At 36.2% G+C, this 18174-nt stretch overlaps 1 protein-coding gene across 18 annotated transcripts in view; it reads right to left on the bottom strand.

Moving 5' to 3' along the window:
- Positions 1 to 18174, bottom strand: part of LINGO2 (leucine rich repeat and Ig domain containing 2) — a 1289481-nt gene that overhangs the window by 194077 nt on the left and 1077230 nt on the right. The window contains exon 1 of one of the 18 annotated variants that reach the window (XM_084979867.1): positions 1968 to 2010. The exons of the other annotated variants lie outside the window; for them this stretch is intronic. The gene's annotated coding sequence lies outside the window, so the exon portion shown is untranslated. Of the gene's footprint in view, positions 1 to 1967; positions 2011 to 18174 lie in introns of those variants that run through there. 18 annotated transcript variants of the gene reach the window in all.

Here is an 18174-nt window from a genome sequence, read left to right as displayed (position 1 = left end):
CAGATCATTAACCCACTGAGCAAGGCCAGGGATTGAACCGGCAACCTCGTGGTGGTTCCTAGTCAGATTCGTTAACCAGTTAACCACTGAGCCACGATGGGAACTCCAGGGAATTTTAAATATACTCCGTAATTTACAGTCTAAACTATGAGGTATGATGGATTTATTTGCATACTTTGGGTATTTTAAGCAACTGTGTAATGCTGCAGCAGAGTATGCAGTAGCATATAAAATTATGTATTTAAACAGTATTTTCTAAGAACATTAAATTGCTTTCTTAGAACTACCACAACATCAATTTTTTGTGGTGGTGGGGGAGCACCTGCAGCATGCAGAAGTTCCCTGGCTAGGGATTAAACCTCCGCTACATAAATTACCAGAGCCACAACAGCAACAATGCCAGATCCTTAACTCGCTGAGCTACCAGGTAACTCCTCATCTCTTTTTAAAGAGTGAATTTTTGGTTTATAGAGTCAGGACTTGGTGTACACAATCTAATTCAGTTCCTATTGTTTGGAACGCTTGGAAAACATTTGGTCCATATTTGAGCAAACCATGTGTTAATCTCCTTTTTCCCTCCTCCCCCACAAATTTTCTCTCTTGCCTCAGTGAATGTGAAATTTGAACAGAAGGTCTTCAAGTTCTCCGTTTTTTGCTTTCTTTAAACATTTTAAAATCCTTTTTTTACTGACTAAATCCGCCCCCCCCGCCACTCCCCCAATAGCTTCAGCTAAAGTGGCATGAACTACTTTATTCTCTTCCAGGCTCAAAACCCCAAGATTCTTTGACTGAATTCTTCCTAATTAGGGCTCTCTCTCTCTCTCTCCCAGGCTCTCTGGGCCTGAAGCCCTTCGGCTGATTTGCTCTGTGCTAAGTAAGGTTAGTCCTGATTTCCATGTCTTTGTTGAACAGACATATGGGAAGGGATAAAGTTGTACGGCTTGTCAAAAATGATTCAATAAAGTTCCACTTTTTATTTTTAAAATCACATCTTGAAAGAAAGTTTTATCCTCACTCAGCCCCCTGTGTGGCAGCAGTCACCACAGGGGCACACAGCCCTCATCAGCTGTGAACCACCAGCCATGTCACAATCAGCCTCCTTCAGATGCTACTGCCCACAGGTCAAGAGTGAGCAGTCAGTCCTGAAATCCCTGGATATTCAGCACAGAGTTTTCTATCTCTGGGCTCCTTTCCCTAAGGATCTCTGACTTTAGGAAGTGTCAGAATTGGGAATGAGAAGAACCAAAACAATTCCTACATAATCATTCTACCCTACTGCCATCTACAGTAATCTGGTTTTCTGAAATGAACACAAAAATAGTGCTCACTGAAGTCTGTCATATGCACTTTAATAATACTGACTCACTTATCTCATTTATCTCATTCCATCCTCATAATAACCTGATAAGGTATATACATTATCTCCAATTTACAGATGAGGAAACTGAGGTACAAAGAGGTTAAACAATTTGTCTAAGGTCAGACAGCTCGTAAGACTTCCAGAAAAAGGATATTAGGTTTCTCTATAAAAAGATATATGAGAAAGACCATGTTAAATCAAATTCGTACATATTCATGGGGATTTTTTTTTTTTTTTTTTTAATGGCTGCACTGACAGTGGCCGGGGGAATGGAATACACCTGTGTAGTGACCAGAGCTGGTGCAGTTCGATTCTTACGAGTGGGCACTCCTGATTCATTTTTATTTCTTAAGGCTATAGTTGGTTCACCCATAGAAAGTTCAGGTTAGGCCCAAACTATAAGCCAATTCTAGATAATAAGAAGCAATAGAATGGTAAGAAGGTGGGTGCTGAAAATTCTGAAAGAGTTCACTAATGACATCCTTTTGATGAGACTGTAGTAGTCAGAGATCAGACTAATCTCTAGAAAATTCCCCTCAAAATCTTCCTCCTTCACTATGGATAAAATTGCAACTCTATTAAGGTAACAAGAACTTTTAGGACTTACCCTGTTTCCCAACTATTGTCAGGTAGAAGATAAGAGCAGGTCTCTACCGAAGATTTGACAGAGAAGAAAAAGATAAAAAGAAGAAATTACAAGTGAAAACAAAAATAGGAATAAAAACTATAGAGTTTGTACTTTAAGAGAAACTGATAAGATAAATAACCACTAGCTATCCTAATCTGACAAAGATAAAGTACAAATACTGATTGTGGTTTGATAAGGGAAAAGAATCCCAGCTGTGGAGGAAATTAAATGTTTGAAAACCTGAATAAAATGATTCATTTTCTAGGAAGACAAACTATCAATATTGACTTAAGAAGTGATAAAAATCTTAAACAGGTCAATAATCAAGGAGGATATTAAGAATGTTCTCAAAGAGCTACTTCCTGAAGTAGTACCAGTTTCAAAATTAAATTATTTTATTCTTAAAAGAACACATAATTCCTGTGATATTTAATGTATCTCAGAATACAACAAAATAAAGGAAGATACCTAATTATTTCACAAATCCAGAGTAACATATACTAAATCCTGAGAAAGTAAACACATCCAAATGACAAAATTACACCAATTTCACTTATGATCAATGAAAGGAAAAAAAAAACTAAACAAAACCCAGAAGTCCATTGTGAGAATAATCCATTATGAACAAACTTGATTTATTCTCTAAAAGTAAAGATATTTCAGTATTAGCAATATCAGTAACTGTAATTGACTATTGGAATGTATCAATAGAAAAAGACCATATAAAAATCCCTTTAATAGATGCTTAAGAAGCATTTGCTGAAATCCAACATACTTTCCTATCAGAAATCCTTAATAAGATTACATAATACTTTAAGCATGGATTTATATTTATGTATGCATGCATACATATACCAACATACTCATTATACATATAATATACATATAAAATACCAAAGGTCAATGAGTTGTTTAGATTTGATGTCAGTATTCTAGAAACACTCCAAATAAAGTCAAGGAAAACTTAAGGGTATCATTAGTACTATTTATTATTATCCTGGATATGCTGAAAAATAAAGTTGGACACTAAAACTATAAATATTTAAATAACAAAGCAAATACTATAATCATTTGAAGTTCATAAGATTACTACTATAAAACCTCAAACAATAAAATTCAAATTTAATAGAACTTAAGACATTTTTAAATTCAAAACAATGACATAAAAAATTTAATTTAAAAAATCCTACTTACTATGACAATAAAACCATAAAATTCTTGAGAATAAACTTAACATAGAAGTTGTAGAAATTATAAACTGATGAAGACTTGAATAAAGTGATATATTTTATTCTTGAACCAGATGATTCAAAGTTGTAGAGCTATCAATGTTTCATACATTAACTGAGAAATGAAATGCTGCCCTCCCATAAAAATACTAACAAAATTATTTTTAAATTAATTTGGAAGAATATACAATAGTGAACAGATAAATCTCAAGTGTAGCCATGGCTAAATAAACCCACAAAATATAAAGACATGTGATAAACAGAGTAATGATACTGGCTAAAAATTAGATCTGTGGAACAGAATAATTCCAAGATAAATTCAAGTATATGTGGAAGTTTAATGTGTATAAAAACACTTTAATTTGGTAGGAAATACTTAACTATTAAGTGTCAATGGAACAACTGGAAGCAATTTGAAACAAAGCTAGAGCCTTTACTTCTTAAACAAAATTCAGAGTGGGTCAAATATTTAAATGTAAACAATTAAAAGTTCAATGAGCAGTTCCCGTCGTGGCGCAGTGGTTAACGAATCCGACTAGGAACCATGAGGTTGCGGGTTCGGTCCCTGCCCTTGCTCAGTGGGTTAACAATCCGGCGTTGCCGTGAGCTGTGGTGTAGGTTGCAGACGCGGCTCGGATCCCGCGTTGCTGTGGCTCTGGCGTAGGCCGGTGGCTACAGCTCCGATTCAACCCCTAGCCTGGGAACCTCCATATGCCGCGGGAGCGGCCCAAGAAATAGCAACAACAACAACAAAAGACAAAAGACAAAAAAAAAAAAAAAAAAAAAAAGTTCAATGAGAAAATTTCAGCGGATATAACTTGATAGTAGGATATGCTTAAATTATGCCAAAATTTGAATGTCACAAAAACACTGATAAATTTAAATAAAAATAAGAATCACCAGTCCCATCATGGCTCAGCAGTTAACGAACCCGACTGGCATCCATGTGGATGTGGTTTCAGTCCCTGGCCTTGTTCAGTTGGTTAAGGATCTGGCATTGCCCTAAGCTGTGGTGTAGGTAGAAGACACGGTTCAGATCGCTCATTGCTCTGGCTGTGGCATAAGCTGGCGGCTACAGCTCCAATTGGACTCCTAGCCTGGGAACCTCCATTTGCCATGGGTGTGATCCAAAAAACAAACAAACAAAATACCAAAAAAAAAAATCACCAGTTTACCTTAAAAAATATAAACTGAGAGGCAACAACTTTTTTTATTTTTTTGCTTTTTAGGGCCATACTTGTGGCATATGGAGTTTCCCAGGCTAGGGGTTGAATCAGAGCTGCAGCTGCCAGCCTACACCATAGCCACAGAAATGCTGGATCCTAGCTGCATCTGCAACCTACACCACTGCTCACAGCAAAGCCAGATCCTTAATCCATTGCGTGAGGCCAGGGATTGAACCCTCATCCTCATGGGTCCTAGCTGGGTTCATTAACCACTAAGCCACAAAGGGAACTCCATAGGTAAGAATTTTTTTTTTTTTTTTTTAAGTGGCCGCACCTGTGGCATATGGAAGTTCCCAGGCCAGGGGTCCAGCCACAGCCACTGTAGAAGCAACGCTGAGTAGTTATGTTGTGAGCCACACTGGAAGTCCCACAGCTAACAACTTTTGAAGAAACTAATTTCAATGTAATTAGAAACCAAAGGACCAATATTGATAATATATAAAACACTACATATCAATGAAAAGAGAAATAACTGACAATGCAGAAAATTATTTATAAGGTTATTAAAATTTAAGCAGAGAGCTCACTGTGTCATACAATAAGACATTTATTGTTTCTGGAAGTTTAAATTAGCACAACCTCCTATGAGGTAATCTGGAAATATCTAGTAAAATAAAAAATAATTTTGACCTGAAAATAGTTAATATTTGTATCAGTGCAGTTTCAGACATAAACACCGAAAATTGCTTGTTAATTTTTCCCTCCCAAATTGTCAAGCATTAGAAACAGATTGAATGCGCATTTGTAAGTGTTATGTGCGCGCGCGAACACACACACACACACACACACACACACACACACACACACACACGGAGATAGGTCTCCAAGTATGGAAATGGTTATAATTCTAATATATACCTTCTCTAGATTATTTACTGCTATAAACCAGAGCCTACATTACCTAGCATTTATTGACATTCAACAAATATTTGTATATTGAGTGAACAAATGTGCTGGTATTACATTAAAAGTAAATTGTAAAACAAGTTTGCAGTGTAAAATTGTGTATGTTTAAAAAGTGTCTCTCTTTAAAACTAGCACAGCAGTCTTCAAGAGATTTTAAATTTGTCAACTTCTGTAATTTTCACATTTTAATCATTAACACGCACTTATCTTTGATTAAAATGTTAAAATCTTAAGTAGAGAGAGTGTTCCTCTAGCCTTCTATCCTGGAGCTTTGCTATTTGGTGCTACCTGAACTTAAATTTGTGATTCAATGAACAGTAGGTAGTGGGATAGTATATTACAAAGTGGTATTATATCCTGGAAAGGAAAAACAAAAGGAGTATGGGTAAGGAATTTTCATCAAAGAAAAATATGATTGAGACAAAACAAAGAATGGAGATTCACCAAGCACTTTCACATACACATTCATCTAATTCTCATATTATTATTTGTCTTTTAAACCTGAGAAGAGTAATGTTTAGAAAGATGAAAGGACCCACAATCAGTCATGGAGACTTACGACCTGAACCTGCTTTAATTACTCCATTCTATTGTTAGGGCTCTGGCAAACATCCAATGTAGCAGGTGCCTTTAGTTGGGGAGACATCTTTTTGGATGGTGGGAAAAGGAAGAGGGGGAGGCACGGGATTGGAAGGGGAAACCCAAATTTGTGTTTAAAATATAATTGTATAGCTTGCTATTTATTACCATGACAGTTTACTTGTACTATTTTTTCATCCATAAAGAAAAATTGAGACATTTGGGTCAAACTATTAAGGCAGTGTTTTTCCTACTCAAAATAAAGCTCACTTTTCTCCTGTGGGCCCAAATTTCAATTTGTAAAGGTTATAAACACATGCTGATCCAAATGTAAAGAAATTCCAGGAAAAAAATATGGTATTTCCATTTCTGTATTGTTTGGTCGGCTTGGACACATGCCTATGAGTGGGTTTTTATTTATAAAGACACAGGACGGATTGTATATTATTTTTATGTTTTGAGGGAAAATGAGGCTTTATTCACAGAGCATTATATTTCTGGGCATCAAAATTACTTTCTACCTGTATTAAATCCCTGTGTTTCTATAATGAAAAGAAAGCCTCTTTATGCTCTCATGAAAGATATTGTGCAATTTATAATCAAAGGTTATGAATTTCCACTTTGCAGCATTCCCTTTTCAAACACCTACAAACTTTCAAAACATGTTCCAACTATACTAAGAGAGATAAGAATCTCATCCTCATAATGCCCTAATATTGGATTACAAGGAAGAACACAATATGAAGTTGGAACGAAACAGTTTTTCTTCCACTGAAGAAAATTGGAAAAAAAAAAAAAAACAAAACCAAAAAAAAAAAAAAACCCTTTAAACTTGTTTCATTTCTCACTTTTAGGAGTTTTAGAAATAATTTTCTTTACTTTTCAATCACTGACTCCCCAGCAGTTAGGCGGCAGGAGTGAAAAATAGAGTCTCTTGCAACGGCTATTGAATTTTAATTCTCCCCTGTGAATTTCAGTCAGAAATACTCATATTGGTATTTTATTTATTGGTAACATTTATTTGTGGAGAAGCTCTATGAGAGAATAAGAGTCATTAAAGAAAAGATAAGAAAAATAGGCAAGCTATTCACACATAATGGTTTCCAGTTTGGGGGAAACAAGGGTTTTTTTAATGTAATTTTTTAAATTTTAGTTTTTATTTTATTTTATTTATTTATTTTGTCTTTTTGCCTTTTCTAGAGCCCCTCCCTTGGCATATGGAGGTTCCCAGGCTAGGGGTCGAATCAGAGCTATAGCCACCAGCCTACACCACAGCCACAGCAACTCTGGGTCCGAGCTGTGTCTGCAACCTACACCACAGCTCACAGCAACGCCGGATCCTTAACCCACTGAGCAAGGCAAGGGATTGAACCCTCAACCTCAAGGTTCCTAGTGGATTTGATAACCACTGCACCAGGACGGGAACTCCTGTAATTTTTTTTTAAATTAAGGTATAGTTGATCAAAACAAGTTAATCTTGATTAATACCATCAATTTACTTCAGAATCCAGTTGCACTAGGCTTAGATTTCCAGAAAATTCAACAACCTGGAGCCAGAATTCCAAAGTAATAGGAAACAGAAGTCACATGCAATACACAATATCAAAGGATAAGTAATGAAAAGTTATACCTCTGAGAGGAACCCATAAGTTCTCAAATTCTCTTAGCTTTCATCTTTGCACAGTCTTAACAAGCCATGTTTCCTTATGTCTACTTACTTCCTTCTTCATTGTCTATATGGATAGTATAGACAGTCTTTTTAAAACAAGTTTGATTCTGATACTTCCTGATTAAACTTTTTGCCCATAATGGGAGAAAAACAAATGTATACATGTATATGTAACTGGGTCACCATGCTGTACAATAGAAAAAAAACTTGTATTGGGGAACTAACAATAAAAAAAATGAAGAATAAATTTAGGAAGTTAGGAAAAAAAACTTTTGCACAGTATATGCCCATTATGTGTCTGTGGAAATGAACTACTTTTTTTTTCTGTAAAATAAGCTCCACTGAAATGACGAAATAAAGATTACATTACATGGCAGTGTACCTAACTACTTATAATTAAACACAAAATAGACTCTGGATTTGAGGAAATAACTGATACAAAGGAGTATGTTCAGATGACTAACCACCAATTTGAATTCCTTCTTTCTAATGAATCACTCACTGAAATAGAAAAGATCTTTATTGAAACAAATAACCTAAGATGATTTAGGGCTTCTATCCTTGCTTTCAGGGTCTAGAGATTTTTTTTCCCTCCATTTTCTTTTACCTATCTCTTAAATTGAAGCGGCAATAATATCAGACACAAGGGCTTCAAAGTATAGAATATCTTACCTACACAGAGACAAGGCCAGAAAATGCTACTCCCTTCAACAGAAACTAACATGATCCAATATAATTCAGTGAGAGTAACCACTCCAAGGAATTGTTTTTAAATATGCGGTAGATCCAGTTAGCATTGTTCAAGAAACCAGAATGCCACCAAACAGAGCGCTAGGCATTTTCAACTAAATTCTCTCATTCAATCCCCAAATATCCACATTCAGCTTATCACACTGGCATTTGTATCCCCATTTTGCAAATGGAGTCCAGAGAGGTTTAAATTTCCCAGTGAAAACAACACATCCCTCAAATTTCAGGTACATGAAAATGTAATTTATAAATGTTTTTCATTGATATCATAAAGGGAAAAAATGGCCCATTGGCATTGAATCTAGGAAGATGAAGATCAGATTGGAATCATTTGTTAGTATTTGGCCAATATCCAGAGAAGAGTCACTGCATCAGGAAGACTTAAGCCTACCAACTGCTCCAAAAATGAGCTCTTCAGTGGAGCCTGGATGTACTCCCAGGCTTTTGCATGAATCAAACTCCTAACAATGATGAGGAGGGGACAACAGACACTAGATTATATTATAATTTACCAAGCACTTTCTAAAAATCAAAAATTGGGGTGTGTTAAATGCATTATAAAATTATGAAGTTTCACAATTCTTTAAGGTAGATACTCTTATGCTTTTTTAGAAGAGAAAACTAGAGCTCAGTGTAAAAATTTCTCAGAGGAGCAAACCTTTGCATAGAGCTTATTGTGATTCCATACTCATGTTCTTTACTCTAGAGTGCAGACTGTCCCAACAACTGCTCACTTGCCCCATACCCCCATCCTTGCCCTAATGCTCTGCTCACCCAGTAACCTCCCACTTACAAATTTGGTTTCCCAAGTGCTTTAGCCATGACATTGGCCTAAATAATGAAGATTCGTGCTCCGTGAAGGTGGTCACACACACTCAATGTTCATACCTTGTTAGTTTACTAACCTCCTGGAGTAAGTTTAGTTATTTCAACTCTTCTTCCCCCCTAGAGTCTTATTATTCCAGGAGCAAATGAAAAAGTAAGTTTCTGTGACTCAAAAGTTCAGGAACATAAAAACTGCAGCACTGTGTGAACCCTAACAACTCAGGTTATCTCTCTTAGACATTTTTAGTAGTTTATCCACAGTGGTTTTCTCACATTCTGCAGACACAATGGACAGCCTTCCAAAGAAGTGCCCAACATGCCTGCCAAGTTTATCAAATGGAATTTCTTCTGAGGAGATGTTGCTATTAGAAGCAGTATCTCTCAGGGACTAACGAAGAGTTCTTGGGTAAGAGAAAAAGGACTAAAAGGAAGGTTATAGGTAGGAGGGCTCTGCAAGGTTGTTAGGGAATGTGGAAGACAAGGCAAGTAGGCTTCACCTCTCCCCAGCCATTTCCTCCCTCAGCATCTCCCATGTCTTTCCTTCAGCTTGTCTGTTCCTCCTCTTTAAAAATTGGATTCAAACTATCTCAGAGCTCAGCAGAGCATGTCTAATGACATGGCTATAGGTTGGGAGGGAGGCTTATACTAGAATTCCTCTGGGGGTAGAAATGAAGGGCCAACCTGGGCATAGATAAGATGGGATTGCCCTTCCAACTGCTATTTCTGCTTAAAGCTTCTATGCCTGGGTGTACAGCAATTCCCAAGGTTGCCCTAAGGTGAGATTCACAGGGAAAACAAGCTGATTGTGCAGTTACAATGCAGCTAAGGGGCTATCCTTCACAAAGTACCCATTAAGGAGGAATTGGCTGGTTCCAATTTTCACTCCCACTGTAAACATTTATAACAGATCAGCTTCAGAAACACACCTTTATTTAGAGTATTCTTCATTACTGTGTTTTGCTTGCAAATGATATAAATAGAATGCTATACAAATTAGTAAAAATATTAGCACAAAGAGAAAAGTAAGAGTAAAACAATAAAACAGCTATAAGAAAGCTGTACACAGACATACATATGAGGATGGTCTTGAGGAGTTATTACTAAATTCTTAGTCAACTCATTCTTTTCATGTTTGATTTAAGGGGATAACAAATTGCCCAACACCTATATAAAAATGGTGATTGTAAATATTTTCTTGGTTTGTTACCTGGATTGTAAATAGGCATGTAATAGAAAATATTTTAATTTTGTTTTATCAATTATTTAAAAAGTGACCTGAACGGTATTTCCCCCATAAGTATTTTAAGTATGTAAATGTTTGCAGTGAATCCACAGAGTATTAAAATGCTGAAACTATGCTGTGGTATGTTTGAAAGTAAAAATTCCCTGAGCTCAAAGACAACAACAAAAAGTAACTAATTTTTTGTTTCAAACACTTTTTAATGTGCATATGGGGACATTTCCTTTATTCTTAGATAACTCACTTATGAACCTTTTCCTTATATAAAATTTTGATGGTTTTATTACCTAATTATTAGAAAAATATTAATTTAAAAACAAACTTTTAATTTTCTTTATAGCCTTGTGGGGTTTCAGGATTATTTACAAATATGATCAAAAAAGAACAAAATGATGTTTTCTGCTTCCCCTGATTGCTTAGCTAAATAAAGACAATAAAAATGATTGCAAGTAAGTTTCAGGTAACCAAAAAATTTTGATATAACTGAATACAGTTCTCATCACCTCTTTTTTTGCTTGCAAAGTGTGTGTGTATATAATAGAATGATGTACAAATTAATAAAGCGATCAGAACAAAGAGAAAAGTAAGGGTAAAATGATAAAACAGTTCAAAGAAAGTTACATACATAAGAGGACAGACTTGAATCATTGCTAAATACTCTAACAATTCATCATTTTCATGCTTGATTTAAGGGGTTAACAAACTGTTTCACGCCTACATAAGTGGTGATTGTAAACATGTTTTTTTATTGAAATGGTGACCAATTCTGTTCAGAGGTAACTGACCGGGAGATGCTCACCCAAGCTCATTGAACAGAAGCTCATGGTTCATAGGACTGCTGACATATGATGTTTGGTGCCCAGCTGTCAGTGACTACAGTTCCCTAGGAATGTGTTGCCTTAAAAAAGGGAGTTTACATCAGCTGTGAAAAGAAATTAGTGACTCTAGAACATGAAGGTCAATAGAGTCATTGTCTGTTGTTCCAGGAGACAGGGAAGATCTGCTGATCATATGCCAATGTGTTGCTTCAACTGACTGTGGTCTGGTAGAGCCCAAGAGAAACAATCTTGTGAGAAATTGTGAGAGAGGGCTCTGGCTTGCAGTGATTTTCTGTGAGGGGACCCCTAAGACCTATTGCATTAAAAAAAATAAATGAAAAAGATGAGAAAAACTGGAAAAAATTTCTGGCTGCCATATTATTTACAGACTCATCTATATCCAGTGAGAGGAAAGCATTTCCTAATTATCTACTGCCTTTCTGTGACTTTCTATCAGGCTCCACTCATTAAACTCACATTTCCAGACTGACCTGTCAAAGACTAATGACAGAATTTCTGTCCTTTCTCTTTCACCCTTACCTCTTCTGCTTATGTTCCTTATCTCTAAAAGTTGATTCTTTGCAGATATATTGTTATTTCATTCATTCTCTTACTGCCATTCAGTTAAGTCATTGAATATTTAATGATGGCTTCTAAAGAGGAATAAGATGTTCCTATTTTATTCATTATTCTACGTTCAGTTCCTGAAATGGTACCTGACAATGTCAAACAAGAATTACTTAATGGATGAATGAACTGATTGTCAGGCACCAAACTGATTGCTGGCTGTTGGTTGTAAATTCCATTAGCTTCTCTCATCCACTAGGATTTCACTGTCTTGGTTCCCTTACTAGCATTTTGAACATTCACAATGTTTGATCTTACTCAATGTTTTCCAGTTCCTATCTTTCTGGTGTTTTCAGGTGGAGACTTCCCAATTCAGTCTGGACCCCAGAAAAATCTCATTCATTACATCAATAGCTAGGCCAATGTCCCAGACAAAGGCTGAAGGACAGAGAGAGCAAGATTAATAATATAAATATATAATATTTTATAAAGTGAATTAATTTCTAATAGGCTTTAAATTCTATAAATATGACTTTATTCTTATTTATAAAGACTAATGGTTAATAATATTTCTCAAATTGAAGTCAACTCTGTCTTTAAATAGCAGCACCACTTGAAAAGACATGGGTTTACAGCAAGTAGGGGGAAAAGACTGGGATATATGATGTTAGGAACATAATTAAGAGAAAAAAAATTGGAAATATAGTAATGTTATCCAGTTATTTTTCCAATTAAAGTTCAAAAGATATAATAAGCGTAACTCTAATAATTTTTCCATTTGAAAACAAGTTAGATGAAGTACTATTTTATACACAAACTCATTAAAAATTACTTAGTACCAATATAAACTAAAAAGATAGTATTAGCCTCATTTGTTGATGAAAAAATAAAAGACAGGTCGAGTGATCCTCCTAAAGCTAGAAAGGAAACCAATTATTACAATTTCCCATGTCAATTTATATTGCAAATCAAGTGAGAAGGATTTATATATATAGGAACTAGTAAAATTAGTGTACAGTATAACTTACCTCCAACAGTAACATGCTGGCATCTTACATTTTAGGCAAATTCTGTGAGGATATTACCAAGTGATAAAAATCAGAATTTTTCATCACGAGCTATTTTGACCATTTCCTATTTCTTTTTTTTTTCTTCTTTTTTTTTTTTTTTTGCCATTTCTTGGGCCACTCTCGCAACACATGGGGGTTCCCAGGCTAGGGGTCGAATCGGAGCTGTAGCCAATGGCCTACCCCAGAGCCACAGCAACGTGGGATCTGAGCCGCGTCTGCAACCTACACCACAGCTCATGGCAACGCCTGATCGTTAACTCACTGAGCAAGGCCAGGGATCAAACCCGCGCAACCTCATGGTTCTTAGTCGGATTCATTAACCACTGCGCCAGGATGGGAACTCCCTCCTCCTATTTCTTTAAAAACTCACATTTAAACAATTTTTTAATAATACTAAAATTATTCTTTCCAGTTAATCACTGGCCAACAAGTAGTAACCATTTCCCCAAAAAGCCATAAAAAAGGCTCCTCAAAATGTTTCACTAAAGTATGCTAGAATGCTATCATCAAAATAACAAGAGATAAGTGTTGACAAGGACCCTCAATATTAGAACAGTAACTCCCACATGACCCAGCTTCTGGATAAATACCTAAAGGAAATTAAATCAGTATCTTGAAGAGATATCTGTACCACCATGTTCACTATGGTATTATTCACAATAGCCAAGATTTGGAAACAACCTAAGTGTCCATCAGTGCATGAATGGATAAAGAAAATATGTGTGTGTGTACTTATCTGAAGGTATCTAGATGTGTATACACAGTGGAATATTATTCAGCCTTAATAAAAAGAAATCTTGACATTTCTGACAACATGGAGGACCTGGAGGACATTATGTTAAGGGAAATAAACCAAACAGAGCAAGACAAATAAGGTGTGATCTCACTTATATGTGGAATCTCAGAAACTAACTCATAGAAGCAGAGAGTAGAATGGTAGTTACCAGGGACCAGGGGCTAAGAGCAAGGCAAAATGGGGACCTACTGGTCAAAGGGTACAAATCTGTCCCACTATGCAGATCAGTAAGTTCTGGAGACCAATATACAGCACAGTTACTTTAGTTAATAATATACTGTATTATATAATTGAAATTTACTAGCAGTTGGTCTTAAGTGTTTTCACCACACACACGCAAAAGAAACTGTTACCATAGATATATTAATTAGCTTGGTTGTGGTAGTAATTTGTATATCTTAAATATACACAATTTTTATTTGTCAAATACACCACTGGAAAAAAAAATAAGCCCCAATAACAATAACAACAATCCCTGACATTAAAGTAGAAGTTGTATTCTGAGAAATCTAGGCAGTACTGGGTAGTCAGCTATGAATTCAAAATTTCTTTGGAGATTTATCTTACATCCTAAAATTTCAACAACAGTTTGAGTCAAATTCCATAATATATCTATATTTTTCCAGCATTTTTTTTGGTTATAAATGACAGAAACCAAGATCAAACTAACTTAGGCAAAAGGGATGTTCATTAAAATGCAGAAAGAACGAGATCGATTTAAGGGTCATTCCTAGCAGGTACTTGAATAACATTTAGCATCTCCCTCCCCTACTCTTGTTGTCTAGCTCCAGTACCTCATCTCTGCTGCGAGTCTAATAAAGCTTCAATCTCTTAAGCCTGCTTATGCATATAATTGCTATTTCCAGTACCTTATGTCTTCTATCTTGGTCATGAAGGGGGTAATCTTTCATGCCACAGTGAGGTAGAAGAATCACAGGAAAAGAGTCTGACTCATCTGGCTTAGGGCAGATACACACTAGATCAACCAACTGGAGTTAAGGAGGCAGAAATATGGTGTCATGTGGAAGCCTTCTCAGAAATACATGGCTTTTGCAAAGGAATAAGCCTGTCCCCACTCAAGGAAGAAATGCTAGGGAGATCAAACAATAGCAATTCTACTTCACATTTTTTTCCATATGAAATGTAATCCTCTGTTGCTGTGGGTTAAAATGTGTGTGTCAGAAAGAAAGACAGTTGGTATTTTTTCTGCATTATTTTACCTCCTTGTGTACTACTCCTCTCTGTCCTGGAGAAGGCTCAATGGTGGCAGTTTTGGTAGGGTTCTAGGATCCCAGCATGTAGCTGTAGAAGTTATGACTTATCTGGGTCTTCATTTAGATAGGATTGTTCATGTGTGTCAGCATGACCATATGGTAGAGCACAGTGAAGAGTGGCATGAAGATGCAGGAGACCACCTTTTTGTGTGCACCCTTAGACACCAGGGAGAATGAGGTGGGGGGGAGCTGCTCGTGGGAAACCAAGTGTGGGTTGAGAAGGTTAGATTCCATTCTCTTGGCAACAGGGATACATTAGAAATTTTAAAGCTGGAAAAGGTTACAATTTATGGTTGTGTTTCAGAAAACAACTCTAGGCAGAGTGTGAAGGGTCAATCTAAGGATCAAGGAACCAGAGGAAGAACAATCACTTCATTAACTATTACACATATTCCAAAGGGGTTGGTTTTGATTTGAGAGACATTGAAAGGAAGCATCAGAAGAATCTGGAGTTTCAGTGGGGCTGAATAAGAGGGAATTGTCAAAGGTAAGGGAGACTGAATATGAACTACTCGGAAGAACACACTAAGAGAATTGATAATTTGTAGCTACTTAGTGGTAACCTAAAGGCAAAGTCTCTCTCTTTTTAAAAAATATATTGTAACAATATCTGGAGTAATCCAATGGTTTAAAATTTTCCTAAGGGATTTTAAAATGCATTCAAAGTAATCTGGAGAATTCTGACGGAAAGATAGGGAAAAATGAAATTAGAAGGCCTACGAGTAATGTGTGATGGTACCATATGCTATTTCTTTCAGTAGTTTATGCTTGTTCATTAAATGAAAATAAAAGTAGCAATACCCATTCAAAGATCCATTAACAATACAAAAGAATCCATAACATGATGCAAAATTACTTTTCCTTCTTTGTAGACTATAGATTCAATAATCACTACCACACCTACCACATACTTGTGGCATAGTTTTCTGCCTAAACAGGCTCAGACTTGCCTATTTAAAATTCACTGACTTTGTTAAAACTCTATTAAAGAATTGTTAACTGATTTGACTTCCTGGTGTAACCAAGAATGTTTCCACAGCAGCTTGATATAAAAATGTCTTTCTGCCCTGGCATGTAATGCTGATCAAGATGCAAGTAGGTCAACACATACTTGTTCAGGAAAGGATTCTGTCTCTATCTGACAAAAATGTCAAAATATCAGGAAAGACCCTTTCTCTAAGTGTTGACAATTACTCTTTGCTTAGATGCAGTAAAAAAAAAAAAAAAAAAAAAAAAAAAATGGAGTCATATTCCACTAGCCCTATCACAGACTGGAATTTAACAGGACAATTTTTAACAAGTGGGTGGTAACTTGGTATAGAGTTCATTTTCATCCCCACTAGAGGTGACTATTTTGACCTCTGCAAGTACTCTGCAAATTTAGGATTAATAATATTTCATTCACTAATTCATTAGGTATTTCTGAAAATACGTAAGGCACCATACTCGACACTATGATAAAAGATGATAATGACTATATTAATAAAATATAATTTTATTATGTTACCAAGATAAGACTTTTCCATTTATTTACTTATTAAATGTTCTTAAAATGTTATGAAATCTGGAAAATTATTATCTCCATTTTATTTTTATTTACTTATTTTGGTTTTTAGGGCTGCAACTGTGGCACATGGAGGTTCCCAGGCTAGAGGTTGAATCGGAGCTACAGCTGCTGACCTACACCACAACCATAGCAATGCAGGATCCAAGCTGCATCCATCTGTGACCTACACCACAGTTCATGGCAACGCTGGATCTTTAACCCATTGAGCAAGGCCAGGGATCCCAACTGCATCTTCATGGATGCTCATCGGATTTGCTAACCACTAACCACGACAGGAACTCTTATTATCTCCATTTTAGAGAGGAGAATTCAATTCAGTAGCATAGAGAGATTAAATAATTTTCTCACAGACAGATAAAAAAAGTGTTGAAGCTTAAATTTGCTGCCAGGTTATCTGTTCCTAGAACCATTTTATGGTAAAAGGTGAATAATACTGAATTACATTGGTGCATTACAGATACCTATCTTGAGAGTACGAAGGAAGCAAAAGTCACCTTGGACATCAAGAGACACAAAAAGCCACCAGAGACTGCAGGATATATAGTGTTAGCACTGCTTTACTCTTTTGAAATGGCTGGTCCACGCCCATGTATGTGGCTCTCATGACTTCACCAAGTTAAACTCTTGGCACCTTGCCTGAGAGTTCCAGCCCGAAGACTTGAACTAACTCTTTCAATCGCCTGCAATTCCCTGACCAGTTCCACTGTCCATTTCTTCTGCTATCTCTTGCCTCCTAATAGAGGGCTGCCATTCATCCCATTGAAGTTTTGCTATTTAACAATTTTGGCTTTTCACTCTGAATATTATCACTCCCACCTGGCTCCTGGGGCAAGTTTTGCCTCCAGTTACTGGGGCTCTTCCAGGTGGTGAAGCATTAATCTCATCTCTGGGCAGCTTTTAGGTTGGGCCCTTTTTCCTCTTAGTTCATCTCTAAAATGTGAAACTAGACATAGAGGGCTCTTAATTTTTCACTGTTTCTAATTTTGACAAAGACCCTTTAAGTGCAAAGCCAGACTTCTAAAATAAGGATAAGTGTAGAGTCCTGAAACTTACAATTTCTTTAAAGAACCATGTTTTTTATGGTTCATGGTACGACATTTGTTCAAACCAGAAGCACATCAATTGTATTTTAGGGGTCCCTTTCATGCTAAACCTTTGGTAATGGTGCACTAATATGTGTTATGTTGCTACACTTCACCTCACAGATTCTCTGACATGCTGGGGAGATTTGGGGTCCAAAGTTTGGGATTAAGGAGACTCACTGTAGAGGGAGAAGAGGTACAAAAAGGATGCAGGATAATTCCTAGCTTTCCTTCCACTGCTCACTTCCAGGTTGCACACAAAAGATGACTTGTTTTTCTCTATTCAAGCTATAGAGTAAGTTAAACTGAAAAAATTCTCAATATCAAATTCATTATTACCAAGCCAGTCCCCATTCATTTTCAGCTTTAAAATAAAGAAAAATAAACACAAGAAAATGAATTCTGAAATAAAAAAATCATTGAGCCTGTAAAGCTTGTGGTTTTTCCTGTAATTGTCTTCTTTTTTTTCCTTACTCGTTTTGAGCCAGCATTTTCCCTCCAGAGGAGCCGAAGGAGGTTTCTTTTCAATGACTTAACTTATTTTCCTCTCTCAATTTACCAAATCTTACTCTATAAAACAATTTCACG

Source organism: Sus scrofa, chromosome 10 (genome assembly GCF_054392235.1).
Source record: "Sus scrofa isolate SSC_HxYL_T2T_F1_AM1 chromosome 10, Sscrofa_HxYL_maternal_Yorkshire_Landrace_v2.0, whole genome shotgun sequence".
Taxonomy (NCBI): domain Eukaryota; kingdom Metazoa; phylum Chordata; class Mammalia; order Artiodactyla; family Suidae; genus Sus; species Sus scrofa.
Note: the sequence above shows the minus strand (reverse complement) of the source record. Positions and strands in the feature narration are given on the sequence as shown.